Source organism: Camelus ferus, chromosome 11 (genome assembly GCF_009834535.1).
Source record: "Camelus ferus isolate YT-003-E chromosome 11, BCGSAC_Cfer_1.0, whole genome shotgun sequence".
In the NCBI taxonomy this organism is placed as follows: domain Eukaryota; kingdom Metazoa; phylum Chordata; class Mammalia; order Artiodactyla; family Camelidae; genus Camelus; species Camelus ferus.
Window position 1 is genome coordinate 47327362 of NC_045706.1, and position 13467 is coordinate 47340828.

The following is a 13467-nucleotide window of genomic DNA, read 5'->3' on the forward strand; positions in this document are numbered from 1 at the left end:
TGTTTCTGTATGACTGAAGCATTGTGCTATACACCAGAAATTGACACAACATTGTAAACTGACTATACTTCAATTAAAAAAAAAAAAGTTGTCTTCAAATTAGACTTTCCCAAAGGGAAAAACATACTCTAATTAGTTTATATGAGTATTCTGACTTAAATAGTCTTGCATATATTTTTTAATCTAAATATTGCAAGGATTTAGACTAATTTAAACTCAATAGCATCCTGTTTTCTTTAGATCTTCATTCCAAGTCTTTGTAATACTTTTTGTCTTTTGGTGTTGCCAAGACTGAAAAAGTAGGAATTCTCAGGGTTCCAAACTACATAGCTACATGTAAAAAAGGAACAATTCAGTAAGTAAATATTACAAAGGCTATAAGAAACTCAATCAAGCTTCAGAAGCCTATTCATTTTATTCACAAGAGTGCCTTTAGGATGTGACTCAGAGTCTAGTAAATTTTATTTTGCACACAGTTTAAGTAAGTTTGTTTACCTGAATTCCATGCCCCAGTTTTGAGTAAATTGCAAGTAGACAGGAGATGCACTAGTCTGACACCAAGGAAGGAAAAGAAAATCTATTAAGTAGAAGACAGAAAGCTCAGACAGTTGGGGGACTTTCAGTTTATGAATGAACTCTCCTGCTCATATCAGGATACCTCCATCCTATCACTGTTATTATAGCAGAGTGCAGTTATGTTTGGTCATAATACTGACAGTGAGTAATCTACAGCATCATCACCCAGCATTTACTGATTTTCTGCTGCATAGTGGAGTTATATGGCACCATTCCTGCTCTCAAGGAGCTTAAAATCTCCCTGTCCAGAAAGTATCAAATTATATTTAGAATATTGTGGTAGGTAAGTTAAAAATGCATGGAATATAATTTGAAAACCAATTCCAGTACACATTATTTTTAAGTTTAAAAATGTGCATCTTGGTCCAAAATAACTTGTTCTATAGGAGTTCCAGGAAAGCAAGTATTTTACTAAATATGGTTTCCGTATATCTTTGTTGATGTGATACTTATAGTTCATTTATAACTAATTCAAATATTTTGTTAAAGATAAAATCTTGACAAGGTATATACCATGAAAATATGTATAATTTGAGAAAAAAATTCTGTCTCTACTGATAGTTTTCATAGTTCTTAATTATACTTTTGTAATGAATATAATTTTATAAAATTTATACATGCATTAAATGTATAATAGAATATAAATATAATTAACATAATTCCTCCCAATAGTTTACGGTAATTTAAATACTTTATTTTATTTTTCTAACAACATTTTTCTTGATAAAATAGCAATCTGAGAATATGATATAGAAATACAAATATTCATGACATTTGTCCACATATTATGCCTATATATATATATATATATATATGATTTAATATAATGCCATGTTTATGATCTATAAAAATATGCTGGTAATGCCTGTCATCACTTACACATGGTAAAGAAAAAAAAACTCGTTAGACTATAATCAGTCAAATATAGATTATTTAATCCCCAAAGTGAACAGCTATGTTTTTTATAATATGTAACCAGCTTACCACTTGCTAGGTATTTAAAAATTGTGTCAAATTAGAAAATCCTCAAATACTGTCTTGTAATTATGTTATGGGTAACTGCCCTAATTTTTTCATTCTGATCCACAATTAGCTGAAGTTTCCATATTTTAAAATAAACAAAATTGAGTCAAACTCCTTATCATACATTCTGTGAGAACTCAAAATTCCCTAAGAGCACTTATATCCCCACAGACCACCTTTCTACTCAGCATTTCTGCCTTATTACTTCTACTTCAGACTAACCTTCTGTGACTGTTTCCTTCTCATTCTGTTATAGCAACCCAACATTTTTAAACTCTTTAAAAACCTACGATGTACTTAATTTGTGTGTCAGGAAAAAAATTGGAAAAATGTTTAGGAATTATATGAGGATTTCACAAAGTGGGAACAAAAATAACTTAAAATTATAACCTATCTAGTTTTTATCAGAGTATTTAGAAAATTGGAGAAGGCATTGCTTCCACATTGAAAAGAACAAGTCAGAAAATCTAAACGTTCATGACATTTTTTTCAACCCATTGGAGATATCAATAAAAGTTTGCACTGGCTAAATTAAACATGCAAGGAAAATTTTATTCAAGAATATTGCAATAGAGGAGAGAGATTGAACTCAAATCTGCTGAAACAAAGGATGGGAGAGTTTCTAAGCACTGGAGTGAGCTAGTAGAAAGTACTAGAGGACGCTGAGGGGGAGGTTCGTCAGTGTGACTAGGCCATCTGTGTTTAGTAATGGTGCTTATTAAAGTTTGGCTTCTACTGTCCCGCAGAGGCTACTAGATGAGATACTCTTACTTTCTTGATTATTACATTTCAAAGGTGTGGGTGGCTTTCAGGTCCTTAAGAAAGAATTCCTGGATTGTAAACCTGGCAAGAGCCTTGGAGAATATTTACACCTCAAAGGGAAAGAGAAAGAATTTACAATTACAAGTTTCGTGAAGTAAAGGCTCTAAGAAAAGGAACAGGACTGTCAGAAAAAAAATCTGTCTAAAGTTTAGTCAAGCTGGAAGGAACAAGAAGGTCACCTTGTTCAGAAGTCACAGGCAACCAAATAACCTAAAGTCTAGGGAGAGGCAGGTACCTGCTGGAAGAAACGCTATGCAAATACTTGCTTGTCTTGGGCAGGTGCCACTGGACATCAGTAAGATGCATCAGTTATAAGAACTGACATATTGGTTAAGCTTGGATCATCTTATGATGCCCAGAAGTAAACAGTTCCTCAAAGAGGAACAGGGAGAACATGTTAAAAAGAAACAGAAGCCAGATTCTAAAAGTTTCCAATACCAAAGTTTGGACAATTGGTCAACAAAATAGGTTAAAATGCATAGAATATAAAAATATGCACTAGACCACCGTGATAGAATAAACTGAATAATCTGAGAGAAGGGGCAGCTCTTCCTTATAATTCTAGTTAATAAATGAAGAATAAGGGGACATAAAAATTGCCATTAAGCAAACATCACTGTAATATTTGTGCCAAGTTTCAGTGATGAACATTAAAATTAGTAGATAAAAACATGAAAAGAAATAAATTTGATAGTCTTAAAACATTTTCTCCATTAATTACAAAGAAAAAATAATATAACTTTACAATAGAAAAAGCCAACAACCAAAATTTTAGCCAAGGGACAAAGACCAATAACATGAGAAATGTGACCTATTGACATCTTGTACCTCCTGATTTGACGGACAGAGAAAACTTAAGTTAATCATGAGAAAATCCATCAATCAATCAATCAGTATCAATAAGTAAATCCAAATCAAGGGACATTCTATAAAATACTTGATCTGTACTCTTCAAAAATATCAAGGGCATAAAAGGCAAAGAAATTTAAGGAGTCATCATAGTTAACGGGAGACTAGGGGATTTGACAACTAAATACAATGTTGGATCTTGGCTTTAATACTAGAACCAAAAAGAAATAAAAGGCATTCAAATTGGAATTAAAGAAATAAAGCTGTCACTGTTTCAGATGACATGATATTAGATATAGAAAGCCCTAAAGACTTCATGAAAAAAGACTGTTAGAATAAATTCAATAAGGTTGCAGGATACAAAACTAATGCACAAAAATCTGTTGCATTTCCATACACTAATAATAAACTATCAGAAAGATAAATTAAGAAAACATTCTCATTTACAATTACATCAAAAGTAATTGAAATAAGACAGAATAAATTTAACCAAGGAGATGAAAGATCTGTATATTGAAAACTGTAACATTAATAAAAGAAATTGAAGACACAACTGGCAAGGTATCTTATGCTTATGAATTGGAAGAATTAATATTGTTAAAATGTCCATACTGTCCAAAATATTATACAGATTCAGTGCAACCCCTATCAAAATTCCCATGACTTTTTTCACAGAAACAGAACAAATACCTAAAATTTGTATGAAACCAAAAAAGACCCTGAATAGTGAAAACAATCCTGAGGAAGAACAATAAAGCTGGGGGTATCATGCCCCCTGATTTCAAACTATATTACAAAGCTGTAGTAACTAAAACAGTGTGGTATTGCCATAAAAACATGTATGTATGTAGAGCAATGGAACAGAATAAAGAGCTCCAAAATACATGCATATACAGTCAATTAATTTAAACAAAGGAGCCAAGAATATCCAATCGGGAAAGAAAAGTCTCTTCAATAAATAGCTCTGGGAAAAACAACAAAATGCACACAAAAGAAAAAAAAATGAAACACAATCTTAATACCACACACACAAAATTAACTCTGGACTAAAGGCTTGAAATAAGACCTGAAACCATAACTCCCTCTGAAGAAAACACAAGCAGTAAGCTCCATGTCATAAGTCTTGGCAATGATTTAAATGTCTGACACCAAAGCAAAATCAACAAAAGCAAAAATAAACAAATGAGACTAAAGCTCAAACTAAAAAGCTTCTGCATAGCAAAGGAAACCATCAACAAAATGAAAAGGCAACCTACTGAATGGGAGAAAATATTTGCTAATCATGTATCTGCTAACAGGCTCACAGTCAAAATATATGGAGAACTCATACAACTCAGCAAAAATACAATCTGGTTTAAAAATGGGCAGAAGTTCCGAATAGACATTTTTCTAAAGGAGACACACAGATAACTAACAGGTTCATGACAATATGCTGTACATCTTTAATCATCAGGGAAATGCAAATGAAAACCACAATGAGATATCACCTCACATCTGTTAGAATAGCCATCATCAAAAATACTAGAAATAACGATGTTGGTGAGGCTGTAGAGGAAAGAGAACCCTAGTGCACTACTGGTGGGAATGTAAATTGGTGCAGCCGCTATTAAAAACAATATCGAGGGTCTTCAAGAAATTGAAACTAGAACAATCATAAGATCTAGCAATCTCATTCCTGGGTATTTATGTGAAGAAAACAAAAACACTAACTTAAAGGATACATGCTTCCTAGCCTATGTTCACTTCAGCATTATTTATAATAGCCAAAATATGGAAACAACCTGAATGCCCATCAGTAGGTGAATGAAGAAAACGTGAGGTAGATATACATCCATATATAGCCACAAAAAAGAAGGAAATTCTGCCATTTGCAACAACATGTATGAAACTAGCATGAGGGCATTATACTAAGTGAAAGAAGTCAGATAGAAAAAGGCAAAGACCATACAATCTCTCTTTTATGTGAAACCAAAAAAAAAAAAAAACATTTAAAAAAATCATAGATACAGAGAATAGACTGATGGCTGCCACAGATGTGGGTTGGTGGAGGTAGGAGAGATGGATGAACTGTTTTTGCTTTTATTTTTTTAGTTTAAATAAGTTGAGTTTTTTGCTTAAAAAAAGAAGTTATTATCCTAGGATTCTAGATACCCACCAAAGCAAATCAGAACATTTACTTATAAATTAAGCAGCTGTAAAAGTCCACCTATTTTTGGAAACATCATCATTTTTTGTTTAATCGAGTTATAGTCAGTTCACAATGTTGTGTTAATTTCTGGTATACAGCACAAATCTTCAGTCATACATAAACATACATATATTCATTTTCATATTCTTTTTCATCATAAGCTACTACAAGATATTGAATATATTTCCCTGTGCTACAAATTATAAACTTGTTTATTTTATATATACCAGTCAGTATCTGCAAATCTCAAACTCCCAGGTTATCCCTTCCCACCCACCTCCCCCTTGGCAACCACAGGTCTGTATTCTATGTCTGTGAGTCTGTTTCTGTTTTATATATAAGTTCATTTGTCTTTTATTTATTTATTTATTTTTTTAGATTCCAGACATGAGCGATATCATATGGTATTTTTCTTTCTTTCTCTTTCTGGCTAACTTCACTTAGAATGACATTCTCCAGCACCATCCATGTTGCTGCAAATCGCATCATTTTATCATTTTTTTTATGGCTGAGTAGCATTTTCATTTCTTAAAGAAAGCTTTGCCTAATCTTATAACTAGAATACCATCATTACATGACAAGCAACTTATGACGTAGGATGTTTAATGGATTTTAATATCCCAGTAAAACAGGATGTTGTCCAGACAGTTCCTGCTAAGAGGAACACCATGAGCAGGAAGGTAGCTGCACAAAGCATCCTGTGTTACTCGTTCCCTTTCCTTGGGTTTGTTTTCCTAATTATCACTTTCACCATATCCCTGGTTTCACTTGGGCCACAGACCCTCTTCCTACAAATTTCCTACTTAATATCCTGCTTGTGCGGACAAACAAAATTTCTCTTAAATATTTACAGCCAATCTCCAACATGAGACTGGATTATATATATAACAACATTAGACAAAACATTAGAGATTAACAATGACAGTCAGATGCTGAGTAATATAGTCTTGGTAAAGAGGGATCTAAAAATGGCTATTACCTCTCCCAGTTACTGCTCACCCTCAATGTTATGGAAATCATTTTAGCATTCATTGCTGACCACCCGGGCACCTAGCAACATCACTGTGTCCCAAATATAACCATAGGTTATCAAGTCCCAGGAAGAAAGGATTTTTCTATTCCAGTTCCCTAAGCACCCACTTTTTCTCAGATTGACTGACATTAACAAAGATGGTGATATTCAATATCTTGCAGTGACCTATAATGAAATAGAATATGAAAATGAATATATGTATGTATACATATGACTATTATTGTGCTGTACACCAGAAATCGACACAACATTGTAAACTGAATATACTTCAATTAAAAAAAAAAAAGAATGGAGGTGATTCTTCAGAAGAGACCAAATGTACTTTCTTTTGTTTGTTTTTTGCTTCTGGTTTTATGGAGATAATTCACATATAGCAGTGTATTAAGTCTGAGGTGTACAACATAATGATTGAATTACATACATCATGAAATGACTACCATAATAAATCTAGTGAACATCCATCTCATTATACACAAAAGAAAAAATATTTTTACTCGTGATGAGGTTTTACTGTCTTAACTTTATATGTAACAATAGAACAGTATTAATTATATTAATCGTGTTGCACGTTAACATCCCCAGTACTTACTTATCTTACAGTTGGAAGTTTGTACCTTTTGACCACCTTCGTCCAGTTCTCCGTTTCTCTACCCCCAGCCTCTTGTAACCACAGATCTGATCTCTTTTTCTATGAGTTTGTTTGTCTGTCTGGTTAGTTTTTAAAGTGTAACTTACCTACAACACTATGTAAGTTCCTAGTGCAGAACATAATGACTCAACATTTCTATACATTACAAAATGATGACCACAATGTCTAGTTACTGTCACCATAAAAAGATATTACTCTATTATTGACTATATTCAACACACTATGCATTTTATCTTTGTGACTCATTTATTTTATAACTGGATCTTTAGACCTTTTAATTTCCCTCACCTATTTCATCCATTCCCTTACCATCTCCCCTCTGGAAACCACCAGAACCCATGTGGTCTCTGTATCTATGACTCTGTTCTTGTTTTGCTATGTTTGTTCATTTGTTTTGTTTTTTAGATTCTATCAAAAATGTAAGTACCCCCATGTTCACTGCAGCATTATTCACAATAGCTAAGATATCGAAACAAGCTAAGTGTCCAATGATTGATGAATGGATAAAGATGTGGCATACACACACACACACACACATATACACACAATGGAATAGTACTCAACCACAAAAAATAATGAAATCATGCCATCTGAGACAAGGATTTACACAGAGGTCATTATGCTAAGTGACATAAGTGAAATGAGTCAGAGAAAGACACATTTCACATACATATAGAATCTAAAAAAAAAGTACTTTCAAGATGTATCCTTATTGGCTCCAAAAGTGTGCCTCATCAAAATGTTACCTAAAACACTGCACAATACTAGATTATCCCCATAAATGTAGATCTTCCATTACAATGGTTATTAATTTTAGGTCCGATTTCAGTCTTCAATGCCTTGAAATTTACCAGAAACTGAATATCATTTTTAAATTTTAGATTATGTATAAAAATGCAGGTATAATTATTCAGTAAATGTAACAGGCTGGAAGGGTTGTACCTAAGGTAAATGTTTCCCAAATAAACATTTTTCAGTAGAATGGCTGGGATTAAGAAAAAAGATAATTCTTAGAAAAAGAACTCATCTTCAATGAACTGAATGTTTTATTTGTATGCACACTGAATCTTTCTGTTTTCTGTATTCCTCCTTAAGCCACAGATTAATTTAGTAAATCCTCAAGTGGATTTTGAACTGTTCTCCCAAAGACAGGAATCCTACAATTAAAAAATTAAATGTTTGGGACATTTTATAAGATGCAAGTCTCTCTGGCATGTTTCAATGTTATGTATCTATCATCTATCTATTTATATATTTATTTGTGTATTTACTTATTTAAGATTCTGTGTAATAACATCACCAAATTTTCATGGAATCTTACATGACAGAACACGGAAACTAATTAGAAATTTGTTCTCAGAGGCCAAAACTTCCTGGACTCTCCTGACGAAGTAAGAAATCGTCAAGGATTCTTCCAGCGGAAAGTGATAAAGCCTTCCTGTGCTGCATGTGAGAATTTACAAAGTAAGGCAATATGTTAAAAATCAAAATAGAAGAAGCTACAAAAGAATCCCTTCAAACTAGCGCCCCTTTCCAAGACTGTGCCTTAGAATATTTCAAAAAAAACACACAGAAAAGAAAAAGCTTAAAAAATTTTGCCAAACGAGAATGATACTCATTTTAAAACTTTCAGGTAGTACTTTTATTCAGTATTAATAACAAAATGATTACATTAGTGAGAAATAAATTGTTTTTATGGGGGAAATGAGCAGGGAGAAAAGTCAGAGGAGTAAAGTAACAGAGGAAATGTGACACAATAGAGGAGGCACTGAGTGGGTCTCTCATTAATTTGCTGGCCTACTTCGGGCAAGTCTTTTAGTCTCACCATGAGTTTTCCAAGCAAGAAACTGAGAATTTATGTCTGTTGGTATAGTTTGACCAGTGGTCATCCAATCATTTGGACCATAGCAATTCTGAGTATAATTCAAGTGCATCTGGAAGAGATTACAACTTCTCTGTGTAATGAGTTAATTATGCTAGTGTTTTGAATAATGTTTCCTCATTTATAGTGTAACATTATTATTTGCATTTTCCTAATTTTAAGATCTAGAGGGGAAAAAAAGGGAATTTGGTAGTGTTCCAAGAGAGTCACCATGTTGGCATTTTAGTTTGACAATTCAACTAGTCCCCAAAGAATCTAAGTTTAAGTGCTAGCTGTTTTTAGCAGTTAAAATTCTTTGGGAACTGACTGAACCTAAATTTAAGTGCTAGAAACAGCTAGTTTATTTTTATATATCTATGCTTATCATTACACTACCAATAGTATTCATAATTCTCCAAACCAACATCATAAGACTCAATGTAGCTACTACTTTCTGTATTACATTGTCAGATCTCAATTAAAGACCTCTTCCCTGTATAAAAAAAAAAAATGTAGGTAATTCAATTTCTTTCTTTTATGGAGTCCCTTCAAAATTATTTTCTGTAGGTATTTAGGCTAAAATCTAGTAGTTACTGCCTGAGATTCAAAATGGGTAAAACTCCTTTGCTGCTGCAATCATGAAAACACAGGGTTAACAGGAACACCTATTCCACATCAGCAGCGCAAACAATACACTGAATGTGTATAAGCTAAATCCATATGGTCAGAACATATGCCAAAGTTAAAGAAACGAAACATAATTCTTCCTGCCTTCTGAACGTGAATTTGGAGAGGCAAACATCTGGATTAGAAAGGCACTTAGCAGCTTACAAGGTCTTTCCAAGTAAAATTCCATTCAGGAACTAGAAATGAAACTCTGCTGAAGAGGCAGCATCTGACGCATGAGCCTAACTTAGCACTGAGACAGAAGATAGATGAGGCTGTGCCTACGGATGAGCACAAACACCATAAAATTAAGGCCTCAATGAGTCAAGCTTTCAAAGGTAAAATTCCAAGGTATTTGGAAGAACCATTTCTACTGCAATACAAACAGCTCACAAAGTCTATAGTAATTAGAAACATTTTCAAAGTCAAAGATGAAACAGAATGTATTCTGCCAAAGGTACTCAAGTCTGGGATTGCTTAGACCTGTACTTTTCTTTATTAAATCAGAAAAAGAAAAATACAACATGTTGCAAATCATTCTATTTTTCCAAGTAAGGCCATGAAACACACACACGAGTGCACATGCACACATTCAAATAAACAAAAAAAGTAGTGGAGGTCAAAAAACTTTGACACACAGAAAATTACCATCTACTCTCACTATCATTTTATTTAAAAAAAGAAGAGTATTTTAACATAAAAATAATTAGAAGGACACAATCAAAAGGGAAAACTTTTCCAAGAAAGAATGGCTGGTTCTATGGTTGGTCTTACCTTTCTCCTCCCCTCTAAGCCCTACCTTAGTGTCATTTGACAATCTCTTGGGGGTGTTCTTGGTTGTCACAACTAAGGTGGGATGCTACTGGCATCAACTGGGTAGAAGTCAGAGATGATGCTCAATACCTTACAGTGAACAGGACAGCTCAAACAACAGAAACTCATCTGACCTCAAATGCTATTGGTACCACAGTTGAGAAGCTCCTACACTAGTATTTTGGCCAAGGGTCAGTGGATTCCGGGGCTCTGACTAATCCTGCTGTGCTGGTTAGACTGCGGAGCCAGCCACATCTGGTGAGCTTGTCTGTTAATCTGTATTTTGCTTTTAATCATTCTTAACAGTAAGTGAGCAACAGAACTGAAATTGTGAAGTTCTGCTCTACCAATGAGGACCAGACTGCAACACTGGTCACTAAACCACAGTTCTATCACTTTGACACAGACCCCATTTCCTTGTTAGTTGGTATCCGAACATCAACATGTTAGAGTCAATCAGGAGGTGGTGCTATTTTTCATTAAGAGGTAAAAGGATATTTCACCAGTTTGAATAGAGAATCAGCAGCCTCCACCAAAATATGGAGAAGAGAAATCTCTTCTTACCCCAGGTTTTAACAACACATGCCTTATTAAATACTCAGTAAAAGAGCACATGTTTTTTATTAATGAAACTTTAACTTAAAGATTAGAAAAACAGAATGAATTTATAACCATGATTTTCTCTAGTTGTAAACTATAGGTAGTTCTTTCCCCCTGAAATTTATTTGGACCATGGGTGTATAAAATTATGTATAAACCTGGAAATAGTAAGATTGACTTCTTTTTGTCTTTGCACTTTCATCCATAGTACTTGTATATTTATAAAATACTGTTTCATACACTAAAGATTTTGAAAGTGAGGGGCCTTGAATACTACATATACATGTGATTATTTCTATAAATTTTACTATAAAAATGTGATCTTAACCATATACACTTTTCTGTTATTTATTTTTAAATTTTTTAAAGTATTTCACTATAAAATACAGCTTCATCACAATTTAAAATATCTCTTATTCCATCATATAGATCTAGTATCATCTATAAGTTTTTAATAGTTATCAGGTGTTTTCCATTTCTGTATATATGTATGTATACATGCAGATGGGTAGATAAATATGGGTGTATGTCTATAGGTACGTATGTGTATATGTAGGAAAAATTCTAAAAGACAAAGAGAAAGCATTTTTATAAGCAGTTTCAATGCATAACTTCCAATTTCCCTCCGGAAAGTTTACCCTAATACTCCCACAAGTTTAAGTGTCCACTTTTCAAGATATCTTTACGACTATGCATATCAACAATCTTTTTTTTTTGCACATATGACAAAGAGATAGTATTACATGGTTGTTCTTATTTGCATTCCTGTAATTTCTGATGAGATGGAACAACTATGTACATGCTTATTTTAAATGTGCATGTATTTTTGTGACTATCATGTTCAAGCCTATGCTTGTTTTTTCTCTTGGTGGGGGTGAGGGCTGGGGAAGGAGGAATCATTTTTTCTCACTAATTGGTGAGGATCTGTTTATATACAAACACTTTCTTATATAATTGATGTTTTTCTTTTAACAGTTTTTCAGACTTCATTTTGTGTTTTGTCTCTTTGTTTTGGTTTATTTTATTTTTTATATTGGGTTCTCAGGAGCAAAGTTTACCTGCTTTTTCCTTTCTTTTCTTTTTTTTTTCTGTCTTGGTATCATCATAGTTAGAAATTCCTTCATCATCCCAAGGTCACGAAAATAAGTATTTAGTCTTATTATCTAGTACAGATTGTATTAGTCATACTCTGCAGTTCACTGCACACTATCACTCTTGATAAATAGAGTGCTCTCTCTACCCCAAGATAATTCTTCCCTTCCTTTTTCCCTTCCTTCCTGCCTCCCTCCCTATTCCTTATGCCTCCTTCTATATCCTTTCCCTGAAAATTAAAACATAAGCTGTTGTTTTATTCACCTATTCTGGTTCACCTTGACTTAGAGGGTTTGTGTTTAATTCACTGCACAATACACGAGTCCCTTATGATTAGACATGACTGCATTTTATAATCACTGTTTTAATAAAACAGATCTTGTGCTGGGCATGTATTACGTTTCTGTCACTACATCAGATCCTTTACAAGCATTCTTCCTAATTAGAATACATTGAATTATCCGAATTGAAATATAAGGTATCAGAATCTCAGAAAAATTAATTACTATGAGCTACACTGTCGCTAATAAAAGACAGAGCTCTTCTGTTTACCTCTTACTGCCTCTTACAAAAATGAAAGCAGATGGAACCAAGAGAGATTTCTGCATATTTTCAGAAACTGTACTTTGGAAATAAAAATCCCTTTTCTCTATCACACCATTTTATATAATTTGAGGAAATTTCAGTAGTTTCTAACTCCATCATTTCACAGAACTACACTGATCTAATGCTATCCTCACGGCTATACAGTTGCAAGCAAATGGATGTGGGCAGCAGGTGTACTTAATGGCCCTGGTTCTGCTTCTGTGCAGCTCAACTTCAAAATGTAGACTCCTGCCATCCTGAATGAGATTTGAGGCCAGACTTGTGTATCAGCCTTAGTTTCCCATAAATCTGGCACTTTTTTGCCAGGCGTATGGAGACGTGTTTTATTCAAACAGTCCTGTCTAAAGCCTGCACTGCAGGAAGGCAGGCTGTGCTATGAAGGGGAAGGGTGGGAGCACAGGCAGCATCCTGAGGCAGGCACACCTGGGTCAGTCTCAGCCGCGTCACTGCCTACGACGTGGTATCAGGTACTTGCACAATCTCTCTCTGTCTCTCTTTCTATGTTTTTCAAGTGGGGATAGTAATACCTACTTCAAGTGCTTATTGTGGAGAATTCAACCAACTTAAAGCGCCTGCTACATATTATGCATTAAGTAAATAATTGCTGTTTTTGCTGTTATCATCATCATCATCATCATCGTAGGCAACTGTGATATTTAGGGTATATTCATATATTTTGCAGATTAAGG

At 33.9% G+C, this 13467-nt stretch overlaps 1 protein-coding gene across 7 annotated transcripts in view; it reads right to left on the bottom strand.

Annotated features, from left to right (window-relative positions):
• Positions 1-13467, bottom strand: part of CTNNA3 (catenin alpha 3) — a 1348033-nt gene that overhangs the window by 129523 nt on the left and 1205043 nt on the right. The window lies entirely within an intron of this gene.